General features: G+C 38.9%; 1 long non-coding RNA gene across 1 annotated transcript; it reads right to left on the bottom strand.

Annotated features, from left to right (window-relative positions):
- Window positions 1-781: 781 nt before the first annotated feature.
- On the bottom strand, window positions 782-7270 carry LOC120520238. The gene is made up of 3 exons (XR_005631794.1): window positions 7188-7270; window positions 3291-3321; window positions 782-820 (listed from the first exon to the last, which is right to left on the bottom strand). It is a non-coding gene; the product is annotated as an uncharacterized LOC120520238 (long non-coding RNA).
- Between the last annotated feature and the right edge of the window lie 4828 nt (window positions 7271-12098).

Raw genomic sequence — 12098 nt, forward strand, 5'->3', positions numbered from 1 at the left:
TCTAGATGGGAGAAATAAAGGTGCTGGAACAAAAGTAGATGGCTTGGTGTGCCAAGTGGGTAAAAACAAAACGGTTTAATCTCAATAAAAACAAACAATGGAACCAAACAAAAGGACTTCAATGTGTGTTTTCTTGTCAATAAATATTCATTTCAATCGGTCATTTTAGATGGCTGTTGTTCTGGCTCAGGGTGGCGCAGAAGCCTGGTCAACATCTAAAATGAGACACCATCCTCCGTGGACAGTGTCCTTTTATTTTGGACAAGAAGGGGTGGGGATTCTTTTGTTTCGGTGCCCTCAAGGGATGTTTACTCATGGTTGTGAGGGAAGAAGGACATAAGATTGGTAGCAACAGTGCCCTCTCTCATCCTGGGGTGGTATAACTTAAATTAGGTGAGCCAGGAAGAAGACACTCTGGTGTGTATGTGTGACTCCTGTTATGCAGAGGCAAAATAAAAATATATTACAAAAAAAAAAAGTCTTTCAACATCTGCGAGAACAGTGACTATGTGCATTGGTGACTGTTTCAAAACAAATTGCATGAAGGATGTGCACTAAATCTGTACCATTACCTCAGTATACATGAGACTTGTCTTGTCTACTGTCACTCTGTTATTGTGTTGTCATTTGGATGTTTTTGTTACACATAATACCTTTTTTGTTGTTGAAAATAAAGCTCAATCCCTTATGCACATTTATGTCACGCTAAGGAGGTTAAGCAAAGTTGATTGGGACACAGAAAAGAAAAAGACAATGACAGACTCATATGGTGTCTCACACTGAGTGCCTTACCTTTACATGTTAGAACACATGGGAAATACTGTAAGAGAAATAAATAATTAAAATGATGTACTCTGAAAAACATGTCTATCATTCTGCTCAGGAATAAATTTAACACCAATAAATCAAAGATATTTGACTGAAAACGTCTACACTTCAAGTGGACAAAAAAGAGCATGAAAACTGAGACTCAGGAAGTTATCCATTAATAATAATAATAATAATATATATTATTTGTATTAATGTACTACTTCTAATAAAAATTGTTCCTTACATTTATATATTGCTTTCCTCACTTTTCAAAGTGCTTTACATAGCAAATGGTGAGCCACTTCAACCACCCTCTATGTGCAGCATCCATCTGGATGATGTGATGGTAGCCACTTTTGCACCATTACTCTCAACACACATTAGCTGTTAGGTGAAGAAGTGGTGATAGATAGTTAGCCAATCTGAGACGGAGGATGATTAGGGAGCCAGGATGACTAGGCCCTGGTGGCTAATTTACCCAGGATATCAGGATACACGCTGCTCTTCATGAAGGATCTTTCATGATCACAGAGAATCAGGACCTCGATTTTAGGTGTCATCCAAAGGATGGAGCCATTTTTACAACACTAGGCAAATTGTTGCTGCTGTCTCTGATTGCAGACGCTCATAGTGTTATATTTTCCTAGTCTTACAGAGTAGACAGGCGTGGTGGCTCTGAGGCTAGGGATTTGCACTGGCAATCAGAAGGTTGCCGGTTCAATATCCATAAACGACAAAAAGTGACTCTACTTCGTTGGGCCCTTGAGCAAGGCCCTTAACCTGCAATTACTTCGTCCTGGGTATGATGTTAATCTGCATCCAGCCCTGCATGTAGGCCCTTCAACCTGCAGGGAAAACCTGGAAGTTGGTGGCAGAATTGACTCTCCAGCCGCCAAAGAAAGAAACTTCTCGCTGGTTCCATTCCATCTGAATTTGTCTGGTGCTGACATGTCACCCATTGCATTGCTGGACTCATGTCCTAATCTGGGATCCTGAGTTTGTTAGTCATTATGCATCTTGTGTGAAATAACAAAATTGCTCAGTTACTCCATAATAACATTGAATTGAAGGGTGGGCCCGACTAAAGAAGGTAGTCCAGAAGAAGCAGAAGAAGGACAAGAGTGGAGAGGGGAAAGAAAAGTGTAAGCTAAAGGTTAGAGTTTGGATACTAAATATTGGGACAATGACTGGGATTCGCCAGATTTGACGGTGTGATGGACATTATGATGTAAGAATATTGAGAGACAATCTATCAGGAATATCTGCTCACCGCTAGATGGCAGCATCCATCAGCGGTGCTACTTGTACTGACACTGCAAGGAATGTTGGCCAATAAGACAGGCGGGGGTGGCCAGGGTGTTACTGCAGGGGTACATGATCCCTAATTTGCAGAACCTCTGCTTGAACTGGAAATGCCTTCATCCAGGTGAGTCAGAATCAGGTGTGGAGACGGACTGGGAGATCATAATCAGCAGGAGAATAAAATCAGAGCAAGCAGCACCAGGGATGAAGTGGTGGAGATTTAACGATGAAGAGGCTGATGAACAGGTTTAGGGAGAAAGTTTGAAATGAAGTGCATTCATTTGAGAGTATGGAGGAATAGTGGGAGAAGAACAGCAAAGTTGTATTCATTAAAATTGAAGAGATGTTGGGATAAGATGACAGGAAGGAGCCCACATGGGGACAAAGAGACATGGTGGTGGGACAAGGAGGTTCAGGATGTGATAGCAGCTAAGAAGGAGGCAAAGAATATCTGGTACCAATCAGGGAGGGAAGAAGATAAATAAATGGATTGGCAGACAAACAAGAAGGCAGTGGCAAGAGCTCAGGGACAGATTTTGGAGGAGGTGTATGAAAACCTGGAGAGAAAAGAGAGGGACAAAACACTTTTGGCATGGCGAAGACTAGAAACAAGGTTGGGAAGGATTTTAGTCAGATAAAGCAGATGAAGAGAAGAGAAAAGAATACCAAAGGAATGGAGGAACTGTATCAATGTACCCATGTATAAGGAAAAGGGTGAGATTGAGGACTGTGGAAACTATAGAGCTAATGTCACACATAAGGAATACTTTGGAAAAGTTAAAGAGAGAAGTCTTAGGAAAGAGACCACCATAGGTTGAAGCAGGTTGTTTTATGGACATGTGATGTGGAGAAACAATGAATATGTGAACAAATGAGGGATTGGGATGGGAAAGAAAATGATGGATACTAAAGTGGAGTAGGATGGAAAGAGTAAAGTAAGATCTGAATGAATAGGGTCTGTCTAAGGAGGAGGTGCAGGAAGAAAGTTGATTAATCACAATGACCCCACATAGAAGTGGGAAAAGATCTGAAGATTTGTCTCTCAAACAGTATGGAGAGAACTGTATGGGCTTTTGTACTCAAAAAATCTCAACAGAAATCACCACAAAACAAAGCATATTGAATAATAAGTTCAAATTTGTTTAAGTTTCATATTTTTTAATGTACGAAATTCTTACTTGATGGGCAGAGTCTCTTATCTGGAGCACCCTGAAAGAGAAAAATTTGTGACTGATCAGAAGAGTAAAGCATTGGACATTTTCTTTTCTATATCAATGATAACTTCACATGACAATCACAGGACATTAAAAATTAACTAAATTAAAAATAAAGAATCCCTGATGGGCACTCAGATGACAGAGAGATGTTCACATCTGTAAGAGAGCAGCTACTCCATGGTAGGTGTCAATGCATTTTAAAAGCCTGTGGTGATCAGTTAGCTGCCATTATTGCTTGCATTTTGTAGACCTCAATGACAGAACTGATGTCCCCATCTGCTCCATAAAGACAAGAATGACCATTTTCCAAAAGAAAAGATGGAGATTCTTTGAGAAGCTAGCATATTGAAGATGAAAATGACATGTACACATCTGGAATATCATCATCAACAAGTCAATACATTTCCCTTCTACAGTGGACTCAGAAAGTATTCAGACCCATCCACTTTTTTCACATTTTGTTATGTTGCAGCTAAAATCAAGCAACACCAAATACCACAGAATGACTAATAGTAAAAAAATTCATTTTTGTGAAGATATTAAAAATACAAATCTGAAGTAGCACATTACTGCAAGAATTTATACCCTTTACTCTGTACTTAGTTCAAGAACCCTTGGCAGCAATTCCAGCCTGGAATTTTCTTCGGACTGCAATGACGAAGCTTTTCACATTTGGATGTGAGGAATTTCTGAAATTCATCTGTGCTTATTGGTGGGCAGTTATTTTCAGGTCTCCCTAGAGATGTTCAATTGATTTAAAGTTTGGACTCAAACTAGACAATTCTTGGACATTCTCATAGGTGTCCTTAAGCCACTCCTGTGATGTCTTTCCATTAGGCTGATTGTCATTGTCCTGTTAGAACGTAAACCTTCACCCAGTCTGAGGTCCATGACACTCTGGTGCAGGTTTTCATTAAAGATGTCTCTGGACTTTGTTTCAGCTTTCCCTCAAACCTTACTTGTCACCCAGTCATCAACCCCATAGTATGATGCTTCCAACACCATACTTCACTATAGGAACGGTATTCAATAGTTGATGAGTTGTGCCTGGTTTCCTCCAGACTTCATGCTAAACCTGTTTTTTATCAGACCTGAGAATCTTGTTTTTCACAGTCCTAGAGTGGTTTAGGTTTTTTTTGGAAAACTCCAAACAAGCATCCATGTTTTTTACTGTGGAGAGGCTTCTGTCTGGCTGATCAGCTATGAAGCCCATATCAGTAAACTGTTTTCATTCTGGAAGTTTCCATCTCCACACAGGTTCTCATCAGATTCTTGGCCACCTCCTTTTCCAAGGCCCATCTCTCTTAATAGCACAATTTCTCCAGGTGTCCTGCTCTAGGAAGAATTGTGGTTCTTCCAATGTTCTTCCATTTAAGAATTCTGGAGGCAGCTGGGTTCTTGGGAACCTTCAAATCTGCAGGAATGTTTTTCTAGCTGACACAATCCTGTTCTTAAACGCAACAAGTAGTTTCTTGGACCTCATGACTTTGTATTTGATTTTTTGATTTTGATATACTTTATTAATTCCCAAGGGATAATTGTCAAATCACACGACCCTTGGGGTCAGAGTGCAGGGTCACCCATTGTGCAGTGACCCTGAAGCAATGTTTAGGTGAAGGGCCTAAGGGAGACAGATCTATTCTAGCAGTAACAGAATTTGAACTGGCAACCTTTCAGATACCAGCGCAGATCCTTAACCACAGGTCTGCCATTTCTGCTCATCTGTGGGACCTTTTATAGAGAGGTGTGTGCCTTACCTAATCAGTCAAATCAAATGAATTCATCACTGGTGGACTCCGAAGAAGGTGTAGAAACATCTCAATAAATAAAACGGGGTGCACCTGAGTCAATATCTAGTGTCATCAGAAACGGTCTGAATACTTCCATTGATGTGAGATTTCACTTTATTGTTTTTATTCAATTTTGCATTGTTTTTGCTTTAATTCTAAGATACTGAAGTTGCTTGATGTGAGAAAAAAATGATGCGTAAAATGTGAAAATTGTCTGAAACTTTTTGAATCAGGTGTACTTCACACCATTGTGTCCCACCTGGATAATAAAATCTGCTGTGCCAGACTACTATTTATAGATAAGAGTTTAGTATTTAAAGGATAAGCTTAATATTTTTCAAGTCATAGTTATTTCTTCACAAACATGATACAGATGTGGACACATTAGCTGGTCTCCTTCTGGCACATTGTAAAAGTGCTGTATGCCCCCTGAAAAATCATGACATAAAAAGCAATTGTCCCCTGTACGTCTTTGACATGTCATTGAGTTAAGCAAACAAAATGTGAAAAGAGATCAAGTAGTGTTTCTACTGCAAAGAAATTCTGAAATGGCCTGGACATATTTGTTCAGGACCCTAAAATAGCCTAAATAATTGGATTCAAGTGATTTATCAAACTAGCAGTTCTCTTGAATTTGTTCCACACGTCTCCAATCGTGCTATCAGTCATTCTGTCCATTTAAATGAATAAAAGTCGTCACTCTGCTGTGTGGTGTCATTGTATGTTCCACAAAGGAGTGAGTTGTCTGAGGAGTCCAGAAGAAAAAGATAGTCAAGTACATTTTAGGTCTTACTGCAGCGTTTCTAAACCTTTAAGTATTTGCGAGCCGAGTTTTCATAATAGTTTTAATCGCGCCCCCCTCTAACATTTTTTTAAAATGTAGATGCATATTTTATTATACCTACTTAACTTTTATTAACATTTATCTACAGTAACTCTATATTTATTTTTCTAGTATCAGAATGTAGTTTAAGTTAATTTGTTTTGGTTTCAACAGATTTTTTTTTCATATTTTTGATTCTTGTTTTCTTTTTTTCACATCTTCGCCCCCTAGGGGTCCCCCCTCACAGGTTTAGAACCACTGTCTTACTGAAAATATTTATACTTATATTAAGTTGTCTAAAATTGTTATATTTATACATGTGTAAAATTAGGCAACACAGTTTAATTTTCAATGAGTGTGTTGTTAGCAATTTTAACTACATACTGAGTACGGCAAAACATTTCTTTGTGTCACCAAGCTTGGTTTCTTGGTAGCTCTTTATTCATACCCATTGCAAAATTAGATATAGATATCTATATTTAATAGATATTAGACTGTGTTTCCCTTCTTTCGACATGCAAGAGAATGAATTTTGATTGGCAGCTTCCATCCATTCGGCGAAATGGCGGACTCCCTGCCATATCAACTCCTTTCTTTTCACCATCTTATTTCCAAGTACAACACACTCGTGATTGGACTGCTTCTTTCTCTAACTGTTGATGCCCCTTATCCCACCTTTTGATGCTAGTTGGTCATTTCATTATATTTAGATTTGACATGAATAACTTTCCAAAAGGAATGCAAAATGGTCTACTAAAAGATACTGAATGAAGGGTCTGAATACTTCGATCAATGTGAGAGTTCAGCTTTTCATATTGAATCAATTTTGCAAACCAATTTCCAAATCAATTTACAAACCTTACTGAACACACATCTCCACTTTGTCATTATGGGCTACGGAGAGCAGATTGATTGGAATGAATGGCCAATTTCACCATTTCAGATATTAAATGTATGACACAATAATTTGTGCAGAAAGTCGGAACACACTCTGAACCCACTGTAACAACGTAAAGAAATCTGCAGATGTCAAAAGTGCACAAGTGCTGCTCTCCCGCTCACTCCATAGTTATATATAAAATAGGTAAAGTTAACATTGAAAATCAACAAGAATTTAATAGCATTTAATTCAGTTAATAGCATTATATCTGAGAAGACCCTGCAATATTTATTTCATGTTTAGAGTAAATAGCCACACTGACCAAACATATTGAAGAGGTCGCCTAATACAGCGTCAATACTCACCGCTGCCACCATTGCAACAAGCATAGCGACGGTGGCGATGAGGAAAACTGCTTTCACAGCAAACATGGTGATCGTCTCAGAGGATGAGGTCTCAGGATCTCTAAATGCTTGGGCATCTTATGCACTTTTATATATTTAGACTATGCAAATACATCAATGATAAAATTTAAATGTGATCTCACTAATTTGCATTGGTGTGTAAGGTGGGCAGAGTAGGAAGCATTTGCTTCTTTATCAGTAATTCACAAAATTTGACTATTAGGACCTAAAGGTAGTCTTATTACGTCACGTGTTTATTACAGGAGTTTTACAAATGAGAATAAATTCTGCACTTTAAAATGCAGAGGTGGCCTTTACTTTTGAAATAATCAAGGGAGTGACATAAGAAATAGTGAAATTAGACAAAAAAGTCTTAAATAAATCAGTTAGTATGAGCTCAGGTTGTCAAGTTTTTTGAAAGAGCAGGTCCCAGACATACTGATAAAAATGAAGAAAAGGAAAGCCTGACTAGAGTGGGAAAACCGAATGTCCTGACCTGAGCAGTGGCTGAAGTGGAATAAACATCTGGTGTCACTTGTTGTGGTGGGCAATGAATAGCAGAGGTGGCGTACTCCTTGTTTGAACGGTAGGGGGCATTGTAGCACCCCAAACCCCAAGACACAACCACAGTGACACAAGCCCCAGATTCAAATAAAATGTTTATTATTAAAAATTACCTTCACAAAAGGCTTCTTTATGATAATGTAACAGTGACCATACTACAAGCACAACTTTCCTCTTTCCCTTTCCTCCACTTGACCCTGAGCAGCTTTGTCATCTTCCACCAAACTCCAACTCATCTGGATGATGTCCAGCAGCCCCTTTTATCTTAGACCCTGGAGTACTTTCAGGTCTATCACATTGCATCTAGGATTTAGTTGTATGAAATTAAATCAAATGTGAAAAACTGGCTGTGCAAAAATGTGGGTCCCCTTGTAATTTTGCTGATTTGAAATAATGTTACTGCTAAATCCTGATTACTCGCAACACCAAATCGGTTGGATTAGATCGTTAAGTCTTGAACTTCATAGACAGGTGTGTCCAATCATGAGAAAAGGTATTTAAGGTGGTCAATTGCAAGTTGTGCTTCCCTTTGACTCTTCTATGAAGAATGACAGCATGGGATCCTCAAAGCAACTCTCAAAAGATCTGAAATCAAAGATTGTTCAGTCTCCTGGTTTAGGGGCAGTCTACAAAAAGCTATCTCAGAGGTTTAAACTGTCAGTTTCAACAGTAAGGAATGGAATCAGGAAATGGAAGGCCACAGGAACAGTTGCTGTTAAACCCAGCAGGTTTGGCAGGCCAAGAAAAATACAGGAGCGGCATATGTGCAGGATTGTGAGAATGGTTACAGACAAGCAACAGATCTCCTCCAAAGACCTGCAAGAACATCTCGCTGCAGATGATGTATCTGTACATCGTTCTACAATTCAGCGCAATTTGCACAAAGAACATCTGTATGGCAAGGGTGATGAGAAAGAAGCCCTCTCTACACTCACGCCACAAACAGAGTCGCTTGTTGTATCAAATGTTCATTTAGACAAGCCAGATTTATTTTGGAACAAAGTGCTTTAAGCCGATGAGACAAAATGTAGTTATTTAGTCATAACAAAAGCTCTTTGCATGGTGGAAGAAGAACACCGCATTCCAAGAAAAACACCTGCTACCTACTGTCAAATTTGGTGGAGGTCCCATCATGCTGTGGCCAGTTCAGGGACTGGGGCCCTTGTTAAAGTCGAGGGTCGGATGAATTCAACACAATATCAACAAATTCTTCAGGATAATGTTCAAGCATCAGTCACAAAGTTGAAGTTACGTAGGGGTTGGATACTCCAACAAGACAATGACCCAAAACACAGTTTGAAATCTACAAAGGCATTCATGCAGAGGGAGAAGTACAATGTTCTGGAATGGCGTCACAGTCCCCTGACTTGAATATCAGCAAAAATCAGGTATGTCATATATTAAAAGGAAGTTGCTACACTGAAAGCTCAGCCAATGAGAAACAAAAATCCAAAGCATTAAGAGAGATTCCCAAACTTTTTCATGTGACTCTCTCTCTCTATATATATGTATATAAGCTATAACAAATTAATTATTAAATATCAGGAAAAGTATTGAAAGTATCTCAAGGGTTAACCATATGTAACTTAAAGCTTAGCGCGTGAGGTCTCTGCCTTGTCTTGGAGAGGCCATCAATGTAATTTTCCAGTTATTGAATGAAGTAAATGAGTAACAAACAAAAAAATTGATGGGAAGCCCATACTCCCCTCCTCTGAAGTGTTGCTTAGATCAATGGGAGAATCCTCTAAATATTTCTCTAAATGGGGCTGTGTTCAAAGTAATGGGAGAATCAATTTGAGTCAGAAGTTACTGGTGGTCTATTGCAACTCTTGCTGTGGAGAAATCTTCAGAAGAAATAAGCAGGGTGTTCAGAAAGGCAGTCAGAATTTAGACTTTATTGCTGAGCATAAGAAACAATTGCAGAACACATAAAGCTGACTCAGTTCATGGAGTGAGCCCGGTGGGTTGGGCGTGGTTCATTTTATTTCAATTCTAATCACAAAACATCCCCATTTCATACATATTTCTTGTCATTCACTTTACATGTTATCTTTGTAATAATGATCTTGTGCTGTACCTGTTTTCATAACAATTACCCCGCCTTGTAAACTCCTTTCCCCTAATAATTGTCAATCTTTCTATAACAACCATTAGGACTCGAAGGTTGTGCTTGCCACCTGGCCCTGAAATGACCATCATCTGATCATGTTTTACATTTCTCACATTTCTCAAATTCATTTAATTGATCAGTACTCATCATTAAGTTGGAACCAGGGTGACCCACATATGAGGAACTGAACTGTTAAATTAATAACTGCTTGTTGCACTAGCATCCAGTAAGACTAAAATCATAGGCAGCTGTGCTGGTTAGTTAGTTAGTTACTGATAAGAGCTAAGCTGCTTTGAGCTGGAAGCAGACGAGAGCCCTTGAATCAGCAAACATAGTGCTAAAGCCTTTATTACTGAACCCCTCAATTTTTATATTGCTCAAAGCCTGCTGATATACTACATGTTGTTTTACCTTGATTAATTAAGATACTGATTCATGAGAAAGTATTGACATAGAAACTTAAATGCTATCTGGAATGTACGTATACAGGCCTATGTTACAGCCTGTGAGAAACGGCTGCTGCGTCATCAACCAATGATGTGTAGCCACATGCAGTCTGGAGTACCAATACAGGGGCTAACCTTGATAATCAATTCTTAACACTTACTTGCTTTTAATCTGATCATCTGAAATGTTCATGAGCCTTAATATATACATTTAAATGCTAAAATATTTAATGTTTAAAGCGTTTATGCACCCTTTAAGTCTGGGGTGTTGAAGGTTTTTCCAAAACCTTGTTTAGACTTTGGCAAGTCAAAAGACCCAGCAGAGCTGCCATGTCCCAAAACAAAAACCTGTTTCCTCAGTTCCCTCAAAAACACAGCAACCTTAGTCCTTAGAAAACGAGACAAGTGAAAAATAAGTAGGCCTTACTAAAAAGAAAAAGCAGCGGGCTGCAAAATAATAGTGTCTATCCAAGCCACAAAAAGATGTCAAGCAACTCCTTTTAGTAGTCAATTGTTCTAAAACGAATAGCAATGCAGATTGATCATTGATCTAAACCTCAACACTCTCTGATGGAAGGACTACCAACAAGCGTCACCAAGCCACTGCAAATAATTGAAAGATGGAAAGTATAAAATCAGACAAGAGGCAAGAAAGGCATGTCAAAAATTATGACAGAGTCTGAGAAGCAGGCCTTACGGGATGACAATCGAGAGAGGGAGCAACAGTTAAAAGATGGCTGCACTCACGCAAACACAGAGGAAAGGTGTCAATGATATACTGTACATAGGGCAAGAAACATAAATATTTTTTTTTACTTTTTCTATTACCAGTCTATGATATGTACTGAGGCTAGAATAAAAATAAAAACAAGCATAAAAAGGCAAAAGTCTGTCCCTATCTCTGGAACACAGCTGATTAACTGAAGTCTGTTGGCATCTCCTCTTCTTCGTGCCACTGCCCAACCATACTGTTCACTTAACATTGCCCACTTGCAGCCACTGACTATTACAAAATGTACAGGAATGTCGTGTCCAAACAGCCTCAGGAGTTGCCGTTGGCTCGGCCCTATTTTTGCATAGATATTCAGTTCATTTATTTGTATTTTACATTGTAAAACTGACGTGTTAATTTGTGCTTTTACTTCGTCTTTGTTAACTCTTTACCTCGCAGATTCAATTATATTAAGTGCTAGCATTTTGGTAAAAAATATAACAAGACAAATTAATTAATAGTTATGAGATTTGGATTTTAAATCTTAAAGTAATTAAGGACATTTAGCAAAGTTCACTATATAATGTAAAAGGTAACTTAGGGAAGCTGAGACAGGATGAAATCGGACAACATTGGGCTGCCAGCAGGAAACTTTCTGTGTATTTGCTGTATGAAGAAGGCGTCTGCCTTCAGCTTCTGTGCTAATAAAGAAAGGAGCTGAAAATGGTAAGGCAAACACGCAAGGCTTGACATTAATGATCTACGTGATTTTGCTGACCGTGTTTACTTATAATTCAGTATGGTTCATTTTGCTCTGTGTCGGGCTAGCAACTGGATGCAGCCAATGATGATAGAAACATTGTATGATGTAATCTAATTCTGTACCTTTTACTTGTGTACAGGCCTGGTTCTGCCGGTCATGCAAAGGGTGCACTCAACAAAACGCAGGCTCGGCGCGAGGCTCATCTTTTCCTGTCGAATGTCGGTAACTTGCTTCAAAGAAAAACGGGCAAGTCACGTGAATTGTGGCAGCTCAAGTA

The sequence above is a fragment of the Polypterus senegalus genome, unplaced genomic scaffold, assembly GCF_016835505.1.
Source record: "Polypterus senegalus isolate Bchr_013 unplaced genomic scaffold, ASM1683550v1 scaffold_4905, whole genome shotgun sequence".
NCBI classification, from domain to species: Eukaryota; Metazoa; Chordata; class Cladistia; order Polypteriformes; family Polypteridae; genus Polypterus; species Polypterus senegalus.